This window comes from Hippopotamus amphibius, chromosome 13 (genome assembly GCF_030028045.1).
Source record: "Hippopotamus amphibius kiboko isolate mHipAmp2 chromosome 13, mHipAmp2.hap2, whole genome shotgun sequence".
Lineage (NCBI taxonomy): Eukaryota > Metazoa > Chordata > Mammalia > Artiodactyla > Hippopotamidae > Hippopotamus > Hippopotamus amphibius.
Window position 1 is genome coordinate 30,883,290 of NC_080198.1, and position 19,271 is coordinate 30,902,560.

General features: G+C 35.8%; 1 protein-coding gene and 1 pseudogene across 31 annotated transcripts in view; one reads left to right on the plus strand and one right to left on the minus strand.

Moving 5' to 3' along the window:
* Nucleotides 1–19,271, minus strand: part of SLMAP (sarcolemma associated protein) — a 144,447-nt gene that overhangs the window by 100,200 nt on the left and 24,976 nt on the right. The window lies entirely within an intron of this gene.
* LOC130835036 (pyruvate dehydrogenase E1 component subunit alpha, somatic form, mitochondrial-like) lies at nt 3,094–4,790 on the plus strand (annotated as a pseudogene).

Sequence of the window (19,271 nt, forward strand, 5' to 3'; positions counted from 1 at the left end):
AAGGAACTAAATACAGTTGTACCACTACCTCTTGTAGATTATTTAGTTTTAGCAGAAAAGTACTTATAATTGCTCTATACAAAGAAAATCAGTAATGTTTGGTTTCTTAATAAACCAAAAATTGTTGTCAAGTATAATAAAATGAATAGAAAAATTGTTACTTCTTATCATGCCTGACTTCTTGATTGTTACATAATACTTCACCTGTGACTTTACATAAACTCAACTAACAGTAAATCTTATAGCCATATATAACAAGGAAAAGTACTTAAGTATGGATGATGTAGAAAACCTATCATGCTAGTACTTAGAGAAAAATATTACCAATATAATAAAAATTTATCAGGAATGGAAAGAATTTTTGACACTGGAAGAAAAAAGATAACTTAAAAGATACAGGGGGAGGGAATTCCTAGGTGGCGCAGTGGTTAAGAATCTTCCTGCCAATGCAGGGGACATGGGTTTGATCCCTGCTCTGGGGGGATCCCACATGCCTCGGAGCAACTGGGCCCATGTGCCACAACTATTGAGCTTGTGCCCTAGAGCCCGTGAGCCACAACTGTTGAGCCCATGTGCCACAGCTGCTGAGACCCACACGCCTAGAGCCCGTGCTCCACAAACAGAAGGAGCCACCGCAATGAGGAGGCCGCGCACCACAATGAAGAGTGGCCCCCTCTCTCTGCAACTAGAGAAAGCCCATGTGCAGCATCGAAGACCCAACACAGACAATTAATTAATTAATTAATTAAAAAAAGATACAAGGGGAAATAAACGGAACAAGGATCAATCTCCATTTCTTGATTTTAGCTTTACTTTACCACTTTTTGGCAGACAATTTATCATACTAAAAACTCACTTACTCTTGGATGGCTGTACTGTACTAACTGGGAGTGACTCATACGTGTTTGGTCCCACCCATACAGAAGAACTCTGCAAAGAACTTAAAAAAAAATCAACCGGAAGCGTATTTTCAGATGAGTACCTAACACAAAATCATTAAAGCATAGAAAAGATGTGACAGAATTATTACTCGCGATGAGAAAGTTAAAAGCATTTTCTGGGAGTGGGGTGGGGGCAACTCCCAAGGTGTGAGTCATAGGATTAAAGAACAACTGGATCCAGGATTTAGCCAAAGCTGGAAAAGCAGGATTCAGATCATATGCAGCTCTCTAGGCAGAGAGGAAAAAAGCTGAGTTGGGTTAGTGCCTCCAGAGTTTCAGTGAGTCAGAGCAGAGAAGCACGACTAGACTAGACTTCATTCAGCACATGGAAGAAATCTGTAGCTATTATCTTTTGATTTATTTCCTTCCTTATTAATTTACTATGAAAACATGTTAATTACATTCAAAGAAGCTAGAATAAAAGTTACCCCAGAATCTTACTACTCCAAGGATGTGGACAAGCTTTGCCACACTGCTTTGCACATGGACTAGACCAAAACACAAAGTTAATATCACTATCACAACCTTTCTAGCACTACATATTTTGATTTTGCTAATTTAATACAACAACCATTTTGTAAGATATTTATTTCTGTGGTTACCAGCAAGGATGAGTGTCTGTTTGTTTACTACATATATTTATCTTGAACGAACCAAGTGCATATTCTTTGGTCTATCTACAAAAATCTTGTTGACCTTCTTTTACATTGGAAAGGGCATTTTGTGTATTCTGTGTATTCATGTTTCTGTCATAATGAATGCAAATGATGTTCCGTTTCCATTTTTCTCATTTTTCATGGAACCAAAGTTTTCAATGTTTATTTAGATATTCATTAATTTTTTTTCTTTTTTTGCCTTCACTTGGTTTTAGGTTTTAGCAGTTGCTCATGTACCCATAAATCCTGAAGGGCTTTTCATTATTATACAGTCATACTGCATGTCTTAGAACTTTTCACTTGCCTGATCCAATCATTCCAGTTTAACTCTTTTATACCATTTAATTATGTTTCTTCTCAAGTACAGTACTATCATCCATTCTTTAAAAGAAACATTTTTTTGTGGCTAATAAATGATACAAAATGTAATGGGTTCCAAGCAATTCTACACCTCGGTATCTAGCCAAGAGAAATAAAACACACAAAGAACTGTACACAAATGTTCCCAGCAGTATTGTTCATAATAACCAAAAGTTGGAAGCAATCCAAATGTCCATCAACCAATGAATAAATAAGATATATCAGCAATAAAAATGAACTATTGAGACATTCTTTAAAATAGATGAACCTCAAAAACATAATGCTGACTGAAAGAAGCCAGACACAAATGACTGCATGTAGTATGATTTTGTTTATTTGAAATTTCTGGAATATGCAAATCTATAGAGACAGAAAGCAGATCAGTAGTTGCCTAGGGCTGCATGTGGGATCGAGGACTGAATGCAAATAGGCACAAGAGAACTTAGGGGTGTTGAAAATGTTTTACAGCTAGACTATGGTGATGGTTACAAAACTACAGATTTACTAAAAACCATTAACTTCAAGTAAACTAACTTTTATAATGGGTAAATTTTATGGAATGTAAATTATACTTCAATAAAGCTGTTTTTAAAAAGCCAATGAACAGAGGAAGGATATATATGGATATATACACACACATAGTAAATAACTTTGAAATATAAAAATTTAAGGGATTCAGTCTGTTACTGATAAAAGTGGCAGAAAGTACTTCAAATAATATTCAGTGCTTCCAAGAGTGACATAAGAGAAACATTTTCACAAGCTGATCATGGGAGTGTAAATTGGCACAACCTGTCTGGAAAGCAGTTTGGCAAAGTATACTAAGAGAGCTTTAAAACAATATCCCCTTTGATTCACTTCTGAGAACTCAGCCGACAGAAGTAATAAAAAATATAAATAAAGATCTAGGTATAAAAACATAGTCAGCAAAGCAAAATTTATAGTAGTTTTAAATGTTCAACAATGGAAGAACAGTTAAGAAAACTGCAGCCCATCTGTGAACATTATACACTCTTTAAAAATGTCTGTGTGCGTATGGCCCAGCGTAGAGCATGACATCATCGCTCCCACCACCACATCCTACACTGAGGAGGAAGATCCTCTAAGAGCACGAGTCTCATCATTTCCTGCAGGTCATGGCTAGCAGAGCGCTGGTGGCATCCTGTAATTTTGCAAATGATGGTACATCTGAAATTAAGAAATGCGACCTTCATGGGTAGGAAGAGGGCCCTCCAATCACAACAGTGGTCAGTAGTGAAGACTCAGACCCTACAGGATGATACAGACTGCCAATGGGATCAAAATTATTCGTGGTTTCTATCACATAGTGTCAAGAAGTTTATGGGGGACTTGAGGTCAGGATAAATACCATAGATCATCTCATCACAGCTTACCAGGCTTAAGGCTTTAGCTTTACTTGTGGACTTTCTGTCGTAGAATTTTGCAGAGTTTACAGGACAAAGAGGAGGTTGTGCTAAAGGAAAAGTAGGATTAATGCACATGTACACCAAGACCTTCTATGAGGATCAGGACACTGTCAGAGCTCAGGTTCCCCTGAGTACTGGTCTGGCCTGTAAGTACAGTCATCCTTCAGTACCCAAGGGGGATTGGTTCAAGAACGCCCATGGGGACTTCCTAGGTGGCGCAGTGGTTAAGAATCCGCCTGCCTATGCAGGGGACATGGGTTTGAGCCCTGCTCTGGGAAGATTCCACATGCCACGGAGCAACTAAGCCCGTGTGCCACAACTATTGAGCCTGTGCTCTAGAGCCTGTGAGCCACAACTATTGAGCCCATGTGCCGCAACTACTGAAGCCCACACGCCTAGGGCCCGTGCTCCACAACAAAAGAAGCCACTACAATGAGCAGCCTGCACACCACAATGAAGAGTAGCCCCTGCTTGCTGCAACTAGAGAAAGCCCATATGCAGCAATGAAGACCCAACGCAGCCAATAAATAAATAAATAAATGTATTTTTAAAAAAAAAAAGAAGAACGCCCATGGATACCAAAATCCTCAGATGCTCAAGTCTCATATAAAATGGCACTGTATTTGCATATAACCCTATGCACGTCCTCCCGTATACTTTAAATCAGCTCTAGATTACTCATAATACCTCATACAATGTAAATGCTATGTAAATAGTTGCTGGTGCATGGCAAATACAATTTTTACTTTTTGGAACTTTCTGGAATTTTTTTCCCAAGCATTTTCAATCTGCAGTTGGTTGAATCTGTGGGTGCAGAACCCATGGATAGGGAGGGCCAATAGGTATAATGGAAAAAATGAGGTCTGACTTTACATTTGAAGCATACAATATGGCAACTTTGTGGAAATGACCGTTTATTTACTAGGGAATGGGAGCATCTGTTTAGAGAGAAGCAGCCACCGCTGATTTACTACAAAAAAGGCAATTTTGTTCCTGGGCTTAGGTCAGATGGAATGGACGTTCTATGTGTCCAGGAGGCAATACAGATTCCAGCTGCCTGTTATAGATCTGTACAGGGGACCATACTGATAGAGCTGCAGACTCACCATTATGAAGGACACAGTAAGAGTGATCTCTGAGTCAGTTACGATACACAAAAAGAAATACAAGAAGTAAAAAGAGTGACCCTATTATGCTTCTGCAAGGTAGAATAGCACACAGCAATACTGCCAGTGTTGAAGAATGAAAAGAAACATGTTGAAGTGAAGAAAGAAATTGACAGCACAGTCTAGTTTGCTACAGTTGATCCCAAACCGCCTTTAGAAGACCTAGGCCATCATGTCTACTACAGTGATCCACCTTTTGAAGTTTATGGATCAAGTGAACCATTTAAAAGAAGACTGTAAATTTACTATTATGCTTTCAACAGAACATTCAATGGTAAACTTTAAGAAACTTTGTGTTCTCAACTTTAAAAGAAAGAAAACCAACACAACAAACAAACAGTTTGTAAATGTGTTTATGTTACTCTATAAAATTAAGTTTAAAAAGATGGGAGAGGGACTTCCCTGGTGGCACAGTGGTTAAGAATCCACCCGCCAATCCAGGGTACGTGGGTTCAATCCCTGGTCCAGGAAGATCCCACATGCCGTGGCGCAACTAAGCCTGTGCACCGTAACTACTGAGCCTGCTCTCTAGAGCCTGTGAGCCACAACTACAGAGCCCATGAGCCACAACTACGGAAGCCTGAGCACCTAGAGCCTGTGCTCTGCAACAAGAGAAGCCACTGCAATGAGAAGCCCACGCACTGCAATGAAGAGTAGCTCCCGCTCATCGCAACTAGAGAAAGTTCGTGTGCAGCAACAAAGACCCAATGCAGCCAAAGAATAAATTAATTAATTAATTAAAAAAAAAGATGGGAGAAAAATTTATTGGGTTCCAAAGATCCAGTGGTACATCTTCTTTCCTGTGTCCCACAGTTTCCCAATTTCCCTCCACAGAAGCAAACATGTTACCAGTCTCTTCTATAATAAAAAATGGAATTTTTAAAAACTGAAACAAATCAACAAACACAAAAGACAATTCAAAATGTTCAAAGGAAAAGTTCACAAATTCTTACATTCAGAAAGAAAAACATGGAGAGAGAAACAGAAACACTTTGTAATTAACATGAACCAAGTAGTAGAAGATACAAAAAAGTATAGGCTCTGTTAATTTGGAGGCATTGAGTTAAATATATGGGAAGATAGAATAAGATATCTGACATAATAGGACAGGGACTCTCTCATACCTATACTTAAACAAACAACTCATTCTAAAATAAAATCCAATTCCTAAAGCAGGCAGAGATCTTTCCCTCTTCTGTCAGTGAGCCACAAAGCTGTCTCAAGCTGATTTTACCCATCAAGCCAAAAGACACACCACTCTCTTGTTATGAGGGTTATAGCTAGGTATGTTTAATGAGCAAGTTATTACAATTAGAGGAAAATATCTTATGTTTGTTATAAGCAACAAATTGTATCACTTAACTGTGGCAGTCAAACTACTGCCTTTTGCTTCCTGGCAATGTTAACTCTACTAATTTATTCTCTAACACAGAAATAATGATCCCCATGGTGGGCTGCCTACTGCAGTTACTCCAAGCAGAAAAGGAGAGAGCTTCTGAAGATATAAGAATAAATATATTAAAATACAAATTTCATCTTCATTTTGACTGCCATGTATAAATTGAGGTATTAGAGAGTGACTTGTTCGCAGACAAAAATTTCCAAAGCAACAGAAGAGCTGAGTCACTATTCACTGAAGACTTAATTAAGTACCTCATATAGTCAGTGAAAGAAAATGATATAATATTATAAAAGTCATCTATTTTTGTAGTCTTTGTTCAGGGTTCCAAAAATGAATTTCAATATGGTTTCTGACTCTGAAAGTGATTTTCACACACTCAGATTTACCTCTTAAAGCGTTTGGGTACATTCTTCTTCTGGGATTAAATTAAACAACATCTATGCATCAATTGAGTTACACTACAGGTAATGATCTACCAGCTTCTAGCTGAGTTTACAATATAACGTTAGCTTTTTCTAGAATGGGCAAGTCAACTGAGCTGTAACATTCCCCTTGGGTTTCATGACATTTCCCAAGTTTAAAACTGAAACATCAGTTGAAGAAAAATAGGTACAACCTAAGAGCCTATGCAATTATAGATAAATTAAGCTGCACACATTAGCTTCAGAACAAAAAGAGTCAAAAAAAAACTAAAAAATCAAATATGAGATTTTTAATGCCACAATGATTTATAAAATACCCTCACGAATGAGATAACTTAGGACCTCAAGAAGCTGCCTGCACAAGAACACAAAACAAATAAGGCAAGCTGGGGGTTGGGACCAGGGCCTCCAAAACATTCTATCTCACAAATCAATAGCCTCCACAATATCTAAATAGAAAACTTGATAAACTGTCAAATGACAGACAAATTTAAGAATCACTCACTTGACTAAAAATATTGGCAATAAATAACCACATTAGAAAGGATCCACAGGGACTTCCGTGGCAGTGCAGTGGTTAAGAATCCACCTGCCAATGAGGGGGAGACAGGTTTGATCCCTGGTCTGGGAAGATCCCACATGCCACAGAGCAACTAAGCCCATGTGCCACAACTACTGAGCCTGTGCTCTAGAGCCATGAACCACAACTGCTGAGCCCGAGCACCGCAACTACTGAGCCCGCGTGCCTAGAGCCTGTGCTCTGCAACAACAGAATCCACTTCAATGGAGAAGCCAGTGCACCACAACAAAGAGCAGGCCCTGCTCACTGCAACTAGAGAAAGCCCACTCACAGCGATGAAGACCCAAATGCAGCCAAAAATAAATAAATTATTAAAATCAATAAATTATTAATTAGTTAAAAAAAAGAAAGGCTCTACATACCAGTAAAAATAATTAACATTTATTGAATTCTTACTGTGTGCCAGACTCTACATTAAGTCCTTTACAGATATTTAATTCCCTTAATTCTCAGAACTCCCCTGTGAGGTATTATTATTATCCCCATATTAAAAACAAGAAAATTGAGCCAGAGTTTCTGGCAAATTACTTGCCAGAAGTCACCAACCAAATAAGAACTAGGTTATGAACCCATGTAATAATCTCCTCAGCTGTAATCCCTAACTCCCCACTTCTGACTTCCCAACTCTTAACCATTCTACTATACTGCCTTTTAAATTTTAGTCCAATTCCTCATTTTATAGATAAGGAAACTATGTCCCCAAAGGAAGAGATAAAATTCATTCAAAGTTCAGAACCATTTAATAACAGTACTAGTACTAGGATGGAGGTTTCCTATTCACATTATCCTTTCCTATTTCACACTGGGCTTTTCCTACTTTTCTATCCTCCTGTTATCCTCTTTCACATTGGGCTTCTCCTATTTCTCCTATCATTTTACCTATTTCGCATTGGGCTTTTCCCATCTTCTGGTCTTTTTCAAAATTAATTTGTTTTTCTGAGTATAAAATACTTTTCACTGACGTCAAGAAAGTACAACAAAGTATAGAAGAAAATTAAAATTATTCCTCCCAGCTTCCAAGGATAACCACTGTCAATTTTACATATTTATTTATATGCATTGCAAGACCAACACTCCATTTCCCTGCCCCATATGTTTCAAGAAGTTTAGGGACCTATTTTATAAATAGTTGTATACTTATTTGACTTTTTCATTTAAATCATTATTTTCCCCAAGGCAGAATGGCCATCTTCAAAAAATCTAGAAACAATAAATGCTGGAGAGGGTGTGGAGAACAGGGAACCCTCCTGCACTATTGGTGGGAATGTAAATTGATACAGCCACTATGGAGAACAGTATGAAGGTTCCCTAAAAAACTAAAAATAGAGCTACCATATGACCCAGCAATCCCACTACTGGGCACATACCCAGATATAACCCTAACTCAAGAAGATACGCCTGCGCATCGCAATGAAGAGTAGTCCCCACTCGCCACAACTAGAGAAAGCCTGCACACAGCAATGAAGACCCAACACAGCCACTAAATACATTTATTAAAAAGAAAAAAAGATACGTATACCACAATGTTCACTGCAGCATTATTTACAATAGCCAGGACATGGAAGCAACCTAACTGTCCATCAACAGATGAATGGATAAAGAAGATGTGGCACATATATACAATGGACTATTACTCAGCCATAAAAAGTAATGAAATTGAGCTATTTGTAGTGAGGTGGATGGACCTAGAGTCTGTCATACGAGTGAAGTAAATAAAGAGAAAAACAAATACCATATGCTAATGCATATATATGGAATCTAGAAAAATGGTACTGATGAACCTAGTGGTAGGGCAGGAATAGAGATGCAGACGTGGAGAACGGACTTGAGGACACGGGTGGGGGGTGGGGGGGGGCCAGCCTGGGACGTAGTGAGAGAGTAGCACTGACATATACACACTACCAAATGTAAAATAGATAGCTAGTGGGAAGCTGCTACAGAGCACAGGGAGATCAGCTTGATGCTTTGTGAAGACCTAAAGGGGTGGGATAGGGAGGTTGGGAGGGAGGCTCAAGAGGGAGGGGATATGGGGATATACGTATACATATAGCTGATTCACTTTGTTGTGCAGCAGAAACTAACACAACACTGTAAAACAATTATACTCTCATAAAGATAAAAAAAATTTTTTGAATATGACTAAATGGCTATATAACATTTCATAAATTTCATTAATGTATTTACCTAGGTCTATTGACTATATATGGAAGACTTCTTGCAATCAACCTCTTTAATGAAACTGTTATTCATACATCTTTGTGCAACATATCTGATAATATTCTTAGATTAAGTCCCTAAAAATGATATTACTGAGTTAAAGGGTATGATAATATGTAACACATATGTGGTGCCGAACTATTCTAAGTACTTCACAGATATTAGCTTGTTTAATCCTTGCAACAACCCTGAGAGAAGAAATGAATGTCCAGAGAGAACAAGTGACTGGCCCAAGATCATAAGGCGAGAAAATGGCACAGCCAGGATTCACACCCAGCTAGTTAGAATTCAGAATCCAGCCTCTTCATCATTATGATGTACTATTATAATTCCAACTTTTTCAACTACATGATGCCAAGTCTTCTAGAAGTTTACTACAAATATACAAAAGTCATCTGAGGAACCTGTTTTCAGTAAGCATCTCAGGAGATTCTAAAGTTTGAAACCCATTATTCTGATCTAAAAATTTTTAAATAGTACAACATCTAATAAACTCTTCTCATAAAACCACTGACAGTTATGTTGGTTGATGTTTAAAATACAAATGGGAAGGCCAAGTAAGAGAACACTCAAAAATGGTTAAAACACATCTTCATGACCTGGGATAAGGCAAACGGCTTCTTAGATATGATACCAAAAGCACAAGTGCTAATATAAATTACAAGTTTTAGGGTCATTAAAGTTATTCTTAAAATAAACGATAAATTGAACTTCAAAATTTAAAACTTCTGTGCTATAAAAGACACCGTAAGGACAAATATTATATATTTCCACTTACATGAGGCACCTAAAGTGGGCAAATTCATAGAGCCACAAGTAGAAATAGAAGTTATCAGAGGCTCAGGAAGCAGAGGGAAATTATTGTCTAATGGGTATAGAGTTTCGGTTTGGGATGATGGAGAAGTACTGAAAATGGATGAAGGTGATGGTTGCACAACACTGTGAATGTATTTAATACCACTGACTTGTACACTTAAAATGGTAAGTTTTATGTTATGCATATTTTACAATAATAATTTTTTAAAGGTACCATTAAGACAATCTACAAAATGGGGAAAAACACTTGCAAATCACCCATCTGATAAAGGAATTGTATTCAGAATATACAACTCAACAATAAAAAGATAAATAATCCTTTTTTTTAAATGAGAAAAGGATATGAAGATACATTTCTCCAGAAAAGTATACAAATGGCCAATAAGTACATGAAAAGATGCTCAATATTATTAGTTAGTAATCAGGGAAATACAAATCAAAAACACAGTGAGATACTTCAAACTCACTAAATGGCTACAATAAAAAGGACAGATAATAACAAGTTTGAACAGGAAGTAGAGACACTGAACCTTCATATACTGCTGGTAAGAATGTAAAATAGTACATCCACTTTGGAAAAGAGTTTGGCAGTTCCTCAAAATGTTAAATATGGAGTTATCATATGACCCAGCAATTCTACTCCTAGGGATATAACCAACAGAACTGAAAACCTACGTCTACACAAAAACTTGTACATATATGTTCACAGTGGTATTTTTCATAATAAACAAAAAATAGAAACAACCCAAATGTCCATCAACTGATAAATGGATAAATGAAATGTTATACATATCCCTAACAAAGGAATATTATTTGGCAATGAAAAGGTATGAAGTACCAATACATGTTACAACATGTATGAATCTTGAAAACTTATGCTGAATGAAAGAAGCCAGGCACAAGACGTCACATGTTACACGATTCCATTTATATGAAATTTCCAGATAGGCAAATCTATACAGACAGAAAGTAGATTAGTGGTCACCAGGAGCTGGGAGAGAGGAAATAGGGAGTGACTGCTAATGGGTACAGAGATTCTTTATGAGGCAAAGAAAATATTCTGGAATTGAAAGTGGTAATAGCTGCACAATTCTGTGAATATACTAAAAACAACTTACGTGTATCAAAAAACTAAAAATAAACTAAAAAATATGGTTAAGAAATTCATTATAAAGACAAATTTTTAAATAAAGTGCTTAGAAGTGGTTATTTAAAACTGAGAATTTTGAATTTTGAGAGAGGATGAGGGGTGTAATCTAAAAGATAAAGTCTTTATGGACACCATAAACAATGGAAACAAAGGTGGAAATGTCAAAACTGTCAAAGAAATTAAGAACTAGGAAAGTACATGTCAGGCAAACAAAAGTTTGAAAAGTTCTATTAAGGGACTTTCCTGGCCTGCCAATGCAGGGGACATGCGTTCAATCCCTGTTCTGGGAAGATCATACACGCCATGGAGCAACTAGGCCGGGTGCCACAACTACTGAGCCTGTGCTCCAGAGCCCATAAGCCACAACTACTAAGCCTCTGTGCTGCAACTACGGAAGCCTGTGTGCCTAGAGCCCATGCTTCGCAACAAGAGAAGCCACCGCAATGAGAAGCCTGTGCATCGCAACAAACAGTAGCCCCCACTCACTACAACTAGAGGAAGTCTGTGTACAGCAACGAAGACCCAATACAGCCATAAATAAATAAATTAATTAATTAATTAATTAATTTTAAAAAGGGACATCCCTGGTGGCGCAATGGATAAGACTCTGCACTCCCAATGCAAGGGGCCTGGGTTCCCTAGATCTCACATGCATGCTGCAACTAAGGAGCCCACGTGTTGCAACTAAGGACCCCTGGAGCTGCAATTAAGGCCCAGCGCAACCAAATAATTAAATAAATATTAAAAAAGAAAACAAAAGTTCTATTAAAATTCATACGGAGAAAAATGGAAAAAGTAAGTTTCAGAGTATGGAGAAAACAAAAAATAACAACCAAAACGAAATCATTCAATGACTCATCTAAAGTGGCTCCCTGATGACTTAAAAAAAAAAAAAAACTAAGTTAGTAAATATAAAACAAGGTTAAAAAAATACATATATGATCTAAATTTATAAAACTGAAGGTGATATAAACAGATCTCCCCAAGTATAGAACACTAGCAATTGAGGACAAAACTGAAATTTAACCAGAATACTTCGGATACATATTAATAGTATTGCTTTTACACAGCAAATTTATAGGACAAGATGAACTGAACTACGTTGGATTCCCTGTCAATATATCAGAAGCACTCCCTTTTCTCCTATATAGACTGAGGTGATGATGAAAAATGGATGACAGCACACTGCACGCCAGAATGTCAGTTCCATGGGGGCAGGGACTTTGTTTTGTTTAACTAAAACAGTGCTTAGCACACAGGAAGTACTCAATAATACTGGCGAAATGAATCAATAGCACTCTGAAATCTCTAGCATATTGTGTATATGTTTTAGGAATTCACATCTAGATTAGGAAGTTCTTCACATCTAGAAATGGAATTTTAATGAAGAGCCAGAGATAAATGAGCTCTAAAACTAGAGTTTCAGGGAAGAAAAGAATTTTCCTCGAAATACCACACTGACTGGAGGCAGATAAGAAGCCTATAATAACTTGCTTGTGTTGTTAAAGGCTTAAACATAATCACAAATTTCTTTTATTTTTACATTGCCAGTATAATGAAAACTATAAATGAGTCCATACAATTCTAAAGAGTTAACATTTTAAATGGTAAAAATAATTACATACACTTAGAATTCATCATCATCAAGTTATAGGAACACACAATATAGCACATAAAATCCCCTAAAGACAAAGACATGATTTAAGTAAAATGTAATAGATAAAGCCAATATCTAAGAGATCTAAGGAGAAAATATAAAACCTAACTATTTAAAAAAATATAAAACCTATCCAATACTAACTAAATGTAGAACAATGAACACAGAAGACAAAATCCTCCAGCTTAAAGGAATTCAATTCAGGATAACAGACAGGAAAAACCACTTGACAGTGATACATACCACCACCACGAGAAGGACAATTTCTAGCGATGCTGATTCAGCTGATTCAGTTTACTTAGTTTACATGGAGAACCAAAAAAAGACACATCTTCACATGGAAAAAGACAATACCATATGATTTCACTCACATGTGGAATATAAAAAACAAACTAAGTAAATGAACAAACAAAAACAAACATGTAGATACAGAGAACAAAGCAGTGGTTACCAGAGGGGAAGGGGGAACGAAATGGATAAAGGGGGTCAACTGTATGGTGACAGATGGAAACTAAATTTTTGGTGGTAAGCACAATGTATGTAGTGTATATATAAGTAGAAATATAATGTTGTACACACGAAATATATAATGTTACAAACCACATAACCTCAATTTTTAAAAAGACATCTATTTGAAAGTATTACATGTATAAGAAGTTTCTATACCTATCACTTTAATAAACAGTGAAATCAATACCAACAAAATAAATGGTGATTTTTATAAAAATATCACTAAGAAGGTTGCATTTAAATATTTAATCGACACAATTATTACAAAATTTTGTTCTTTAAATCAAAGTACTCTATTGTTAGAATAATGACAAATGTAACTAGTTAGATCATTTCACCTTACCTTTCTTTTTAAAAAAGATACTTGTAGGCAATAGACATGCAATTAAAGCTGTAATTCAAGTTCCAACAATTCCCTCTGAACACACTAAAAAGCCCACTAAAACATACTTTTGTACTTCTCACATGTGAATACTGTCTTAGATTTACCTCTATTAAGAACTTAATTTGAATCTAAAATATCAAGCAAATTTTGAGATGAAATGCTGTTTTGCTTTCCATTAATAAATAGGTATGTCTTTACATGGATCAGTTTCAACTCTAAAGTTTAGTAAAGAACATAAACTGGTTCAAGTATGAGAAACTTCTATTAGTCACTAAAACATAATGATGCTATGTGAAAAAGCTTAAGCGATTTTTGGCACTTTCTGTTGATATACCAGTTTGCTTGATAGTTTTCTGAAAATTACGCTGCAAATACCCAAATCAACTATTAAATAGTCATAAATTAGAAAATTAATCATACCTTAACTTATTTTTCGTTCTCAAATTGTTGTTCAAGACCCTGAGAGATTTACACTCTGTTTCAGGCACATTATCTTAGTGTCCGATTTACACCAAGGAAGTGACAGTGCAGATTTTGGGTTTTGACATACATGCTTTACAATAGAAAACATTGTGCAAGTAAAAAAGTACTAAGGTTGAGAACTGCAACACATGCTAAATAAAATGGTATATTTTTTAAAAGTAAGTCTGTTGTTATATACTTACATTGGGCTAAAATTCCTAAAAAGCCATTCCTCCAAAATCTCCTTCCCCTACCCCCTGCTCAAAATAACTTTTTCCATCCTAGAACTCATAAAATGTATTTAAAATTTGTATTTCAGTTACATCTTTATTATTTTTACATTAATGGATATAACTTTCTGAAACTGAGAATATTTTATTTGACCTCTTTGTTCCAAAGTAACATGTTTTTCCATTAAATTCAGAGTGAATTTTAAACATTTCTTGTATACTTAAAATTAACTACTTAAGTTCTTTTTTTAAAATCTATTCTTTTTCAAATTCCTTTCCCATTTAGGTTATTACAGAATATTCAGCAGAATTCCCTGTAATATACAGTAAGTCCTTGTTGGTTATCTATTTTAAATATAGTAGTGTTAACTACTTAATTTCTACCTTGTTTATAAAACAGTTCCACATACATGACTTCATTTTACAGACTATAAATTCAGAAAAATTATTAGTCACACATGTTTAATAACTGCTGATATCTTCATTTCTACTTAATGTTGAAGTACATTTTAATAAATGCTCATATTCAGCATCTATCAGAAAAGTAAGAATTCAGAACTGGAAAATGATCATAAAATTATATAAATAGAAAATAAGTTACCAAAGTACTATAAAAATGAAGTAACAGAATTTGAAAATTCACAAAACATATCTCTAAAACAAAAATATTCAAATTTTATCATGGTATTTCACTTTTTTTTTCAACCTTGGTCTATAAATTCCTATAACTAGTCTTTAACAGGCATGTGTTTGTCAGGATGGATACTAAAATATTTAACCTTTTGTTGAAGATTATAAAATTTATGCTAAAAATTTAATTTTGGCCAACTGTAAAATAACTCTCAATCATCCCCATATTAACCAGTCCTCAGAGAGTCTCTCATTCATATATTTTGGACATAGTAAGAGCTGGATATATATCCAGCTATACACACACACACACACACACACACACACACACAAACTTTGCACAGAAGTACTCTTTTTCTACCAACAGAGATGTATAGATAACTTCCTAGCTTTAAAAACTCAGAACATCAAAAAAGTGTAGGGAATATCATCTATGACTACTTAATTTTTAATCTGAGTGGAATTACAAAGTTTTAATGTTTCTATATAGTTCTGATATCTGTGACTCATGTTCCATTTGTACAAATTATTTTTAACTCCATAAGATTTCAACTTACATTTAAGTCTATTGAGAAATTAACATGGATAGGGAGTGCCTGACCTATATGGCTTCTCTCATTTCGCATTTTCTCCCAAAGCATGTGGGAAACCACCACTGTCTCCTTGGAAGTAGCAAAAATTAAACCTGGAGGGGAAAAAAAACCCCACATCATTGAAGTATATACACACATATCTTTCATATGGAAATGCCCTTAATTGTTCTCTACATCCACTCAGTCAAGCACTTTCGGAGCTGTCACATTCACTAACTTACAGCCTTCTTAACCCACTGCCAGTGAGCTTCCATACCCATCATTCCACTGAATAGCCCTCAAGCCACTGATGAGACTATTACCTGCCAAATCCAAGGAATACTTTCAGCTCTTATAAGGTGACATTTGAGTATTTTCTCAGAAACTCTTCTCTGCCTTGTACCTCACAAATCCAACCTTTCCTGGTCCTCCTACTTCTCTGGTTGTACTTCCAACCCTTTTCCTTTTCCCTCACAGTGGTTCAAATGGTGATCACTCCCAGGATTCTTTCCTAGTTTCTACTTTTCCAGAGATGTACAAACCTCCCTGGGAGTGTACCTCCTACAGCCTTTACGACTCCCAAATCTGTCTCTCTCCATCCAGATGATCTGGTTGCACTCAGGAAGTTCTCTCTGTCCTTTCTACTATATCACTCTACTGGGTCTCCTTGCCTCTAAGCACAATTTCAAAGTCTTTCACATCATCACCAAGCCTGCTGCTCTAAAAACAAAGATTTAACCATGTAACTCTACTACTTAAAATCTTTACAAACTCCTCACCACTTGTCCTAAAGAAAAAAGGAGCATGACATTAAAATCCTTCACAACTTGGTCCTGAAGTAACTTGTTCCAAAGTAACTTATGTTTTTCTGCCTCATCTTCTATTCCTCCCCAAAATGGTATCACACAAAATCAGTTTCTCAAACAAGCCACCTATTTTTATTCCTATCAGTACTAATAAAACTGTCACTCATGCTGCCTAAAATGTACTTCCCCCTCACATGCATGCTAAAACCTGCTCTTCTTTTAAGATTTGTTTCAGATATCACCTCAGGAGAAGCCATTCTATTTCCTCATTTGTTGCCTTCTCAATTGGCCATTCCAGCCTCAACATTTCTACTGCAGTTCATTTGAATAGTATCCCTCTAAGCAATTATTTCTATGAATTGTAATTTTTTGTGGACATGCCCACTTATACAAAATCCCTAAAAACAGGGGTTGTATCTTTTCACCGCTGTATCTCTGTCAGCTAGTAAACATGCCACATAGTAGATGCTTAATAAAGAGAGGCCCAATAAGCAAATGCTATGTAATTTATGTCACTATTTTAAATACTCTTATGTTTTATAGATGGCCAATAGGCACATGAAAAGATGCTCAACATCACTTATCAGAGAAATGCAAATCAAAACCACAATGAGATATCACTTCACACCTGTCAGAACGGGCTATCATCAAAAAGACCACAGATAATAAATGTGGCAAGGATGTAGGGAAAAGGGAACCCTTAAACACCATTGGTGGGAATGTAAATTGGTGCAGTCACTATGTAAAACAGTATGGAGGTTCCTCAAAAAACTAAAAGTACAACTACCATATGATCCAGCAATTCCACTCTTGGGTATATAGCCAAAGAAAATGAAAACACTAAATCAAAAAGATACATACACCCCAATGTTGACAATAGCATTATTTATAATAGCCAAAATACTGAAGCAACCTAAGTGTCCATCAACAGACACACACACACACACACACACACACACACACACTGGACTACTACTCAGCCATAAAAAAAGAATGAAAAATTTTCCATTTGCAACAACATGAATGGACCTAGAGGTTATTATGCTTACAAAAATAAGTCAGACAAAGACAAATACTATATGTTATTACTCACACATGGAATCTAAAAACTAAAACAAATCAATGAATATAACAAACAGAAACAGACTCACAGATATAGAGAACTAATGGTTACCAATGGGAAAGGTGAGGGGAGAGGGCAAAACTGGGGTAGAGGACTAGGAGGTACAAATTATTGGGTTGGCCAAAAAGTTCATTCAGGGTTTTTCTGTAAGATGTTATGGAAAAATCCAAATGAACTTTTTGGCCAACCCAATATTATGTATAAAATAAATAAGCTTCGAGGATATACTGTACAGCACAGGGAATATAGCCAATATTTTATAATAACTTTGAGTGGAGTATAAGCTATAAAAAATTTGAATCAATATATCATATTCCTGAAACTAATACTGTAAACCAACTATATCTCAATAATAAATAAATACTGTGTTTGACCCAATGAACTAATATATCCCAGTGTTTTATTTTAAAATATGATCACTATAGATTCAGTCCATGACAAGGCAGATGAATAGGCAAGATAAAGTTTATGAACAGATGTTTGGGTTAAAAATTCACTTCTGACTAAGCTCCATAACTCAATGTCAGAGTTATTCACAAAAGATACTAAGTACTGTATCAATGATACAGTGCTCTCTCATAAAAAGAACACTACTTCAAATTATAATTTCTTCATGCTTTAATTTTAACCATTTACCTTATGGATATTGGAATACTCATAAGGGACTAGGAAACTTTATTTTTGTTAAAATGCATTCTTCTTTGACAGCTCCCAAGGCTACATAATTTTCACTTTGAGTTGGGAAGTAAGATGAGTATAGTAGAATGTATGACAGTACTCAATTAGTCCATTGATTTTTTCCTAAATGAGTATTAATTACACTTCCCTGCCTAATTATGTCATGTTTGGCCATGTGACTTGCTTTAGACAAGGAAATGTGAGTGGAAGTGACATGCAACACTTATGGGCAGAAACTTTAACTGTAATTCCATGTCTCTGCACAGCTCTTCTCCTTCTACTACGTACTATCAGAACATGTATGTCTCACACAGGAGTTGCTCCTTCAGCCTGAATTCCAGAAAGGAGAACAACTGTGGATGGAGCTGCCATCTACATTTAACATAAGCAAGAAATAAATCTTTGTTGTTATGAGGCTGTGAGATTTTGGGGTTGTGTATTACCACAGTATAATTAGCATAAACTAATCAACACACTGAATCAGTTGTTCTTCCTCTATAATATCATAACACTCAGTCATATGTTTTTTATTGTATTATTCAAATAGACTTATGATTTTAAGAAGGCAGACATGTTTTTTCATCTCTAGCACCTGGTAGTAGAAGACCCATCATGTATTTTCCAACAAATGAAGCTACACAGTTACTGAAATTTTTGAAAATGTAATACTAAAATAACTTGTATTGATATAAAAAAAAGCTGAAGAAATCAAAATAACTTACACTGTAAAGAAAAGTTGAAGAGATCCAATGACCATCTGTTACCTGATCTTAGGTAAAATATCAACATTTTTTTCTAAAAGGTTTCAAAATATATTTATCAGATATTCCAATAATACCATTTTACTTACAACATATTTACTTGATAACCAGAAGGGAAAAAAAAGAAGTATGGGAGCAGATGTTCAAGTTGATGCACTGCAAAGTTCACATGCTTCCTCATAGGTTCATATTTACACATGTTCAGTTATTTTCTTTCTAAACAGTTCCTATAGGAATGACTGACCCAGAAAACTGACAAATAACAACCCAGAAAAACCAACACATAAAAATGCATAATTCAGTAATTTTAAAATTGCTAA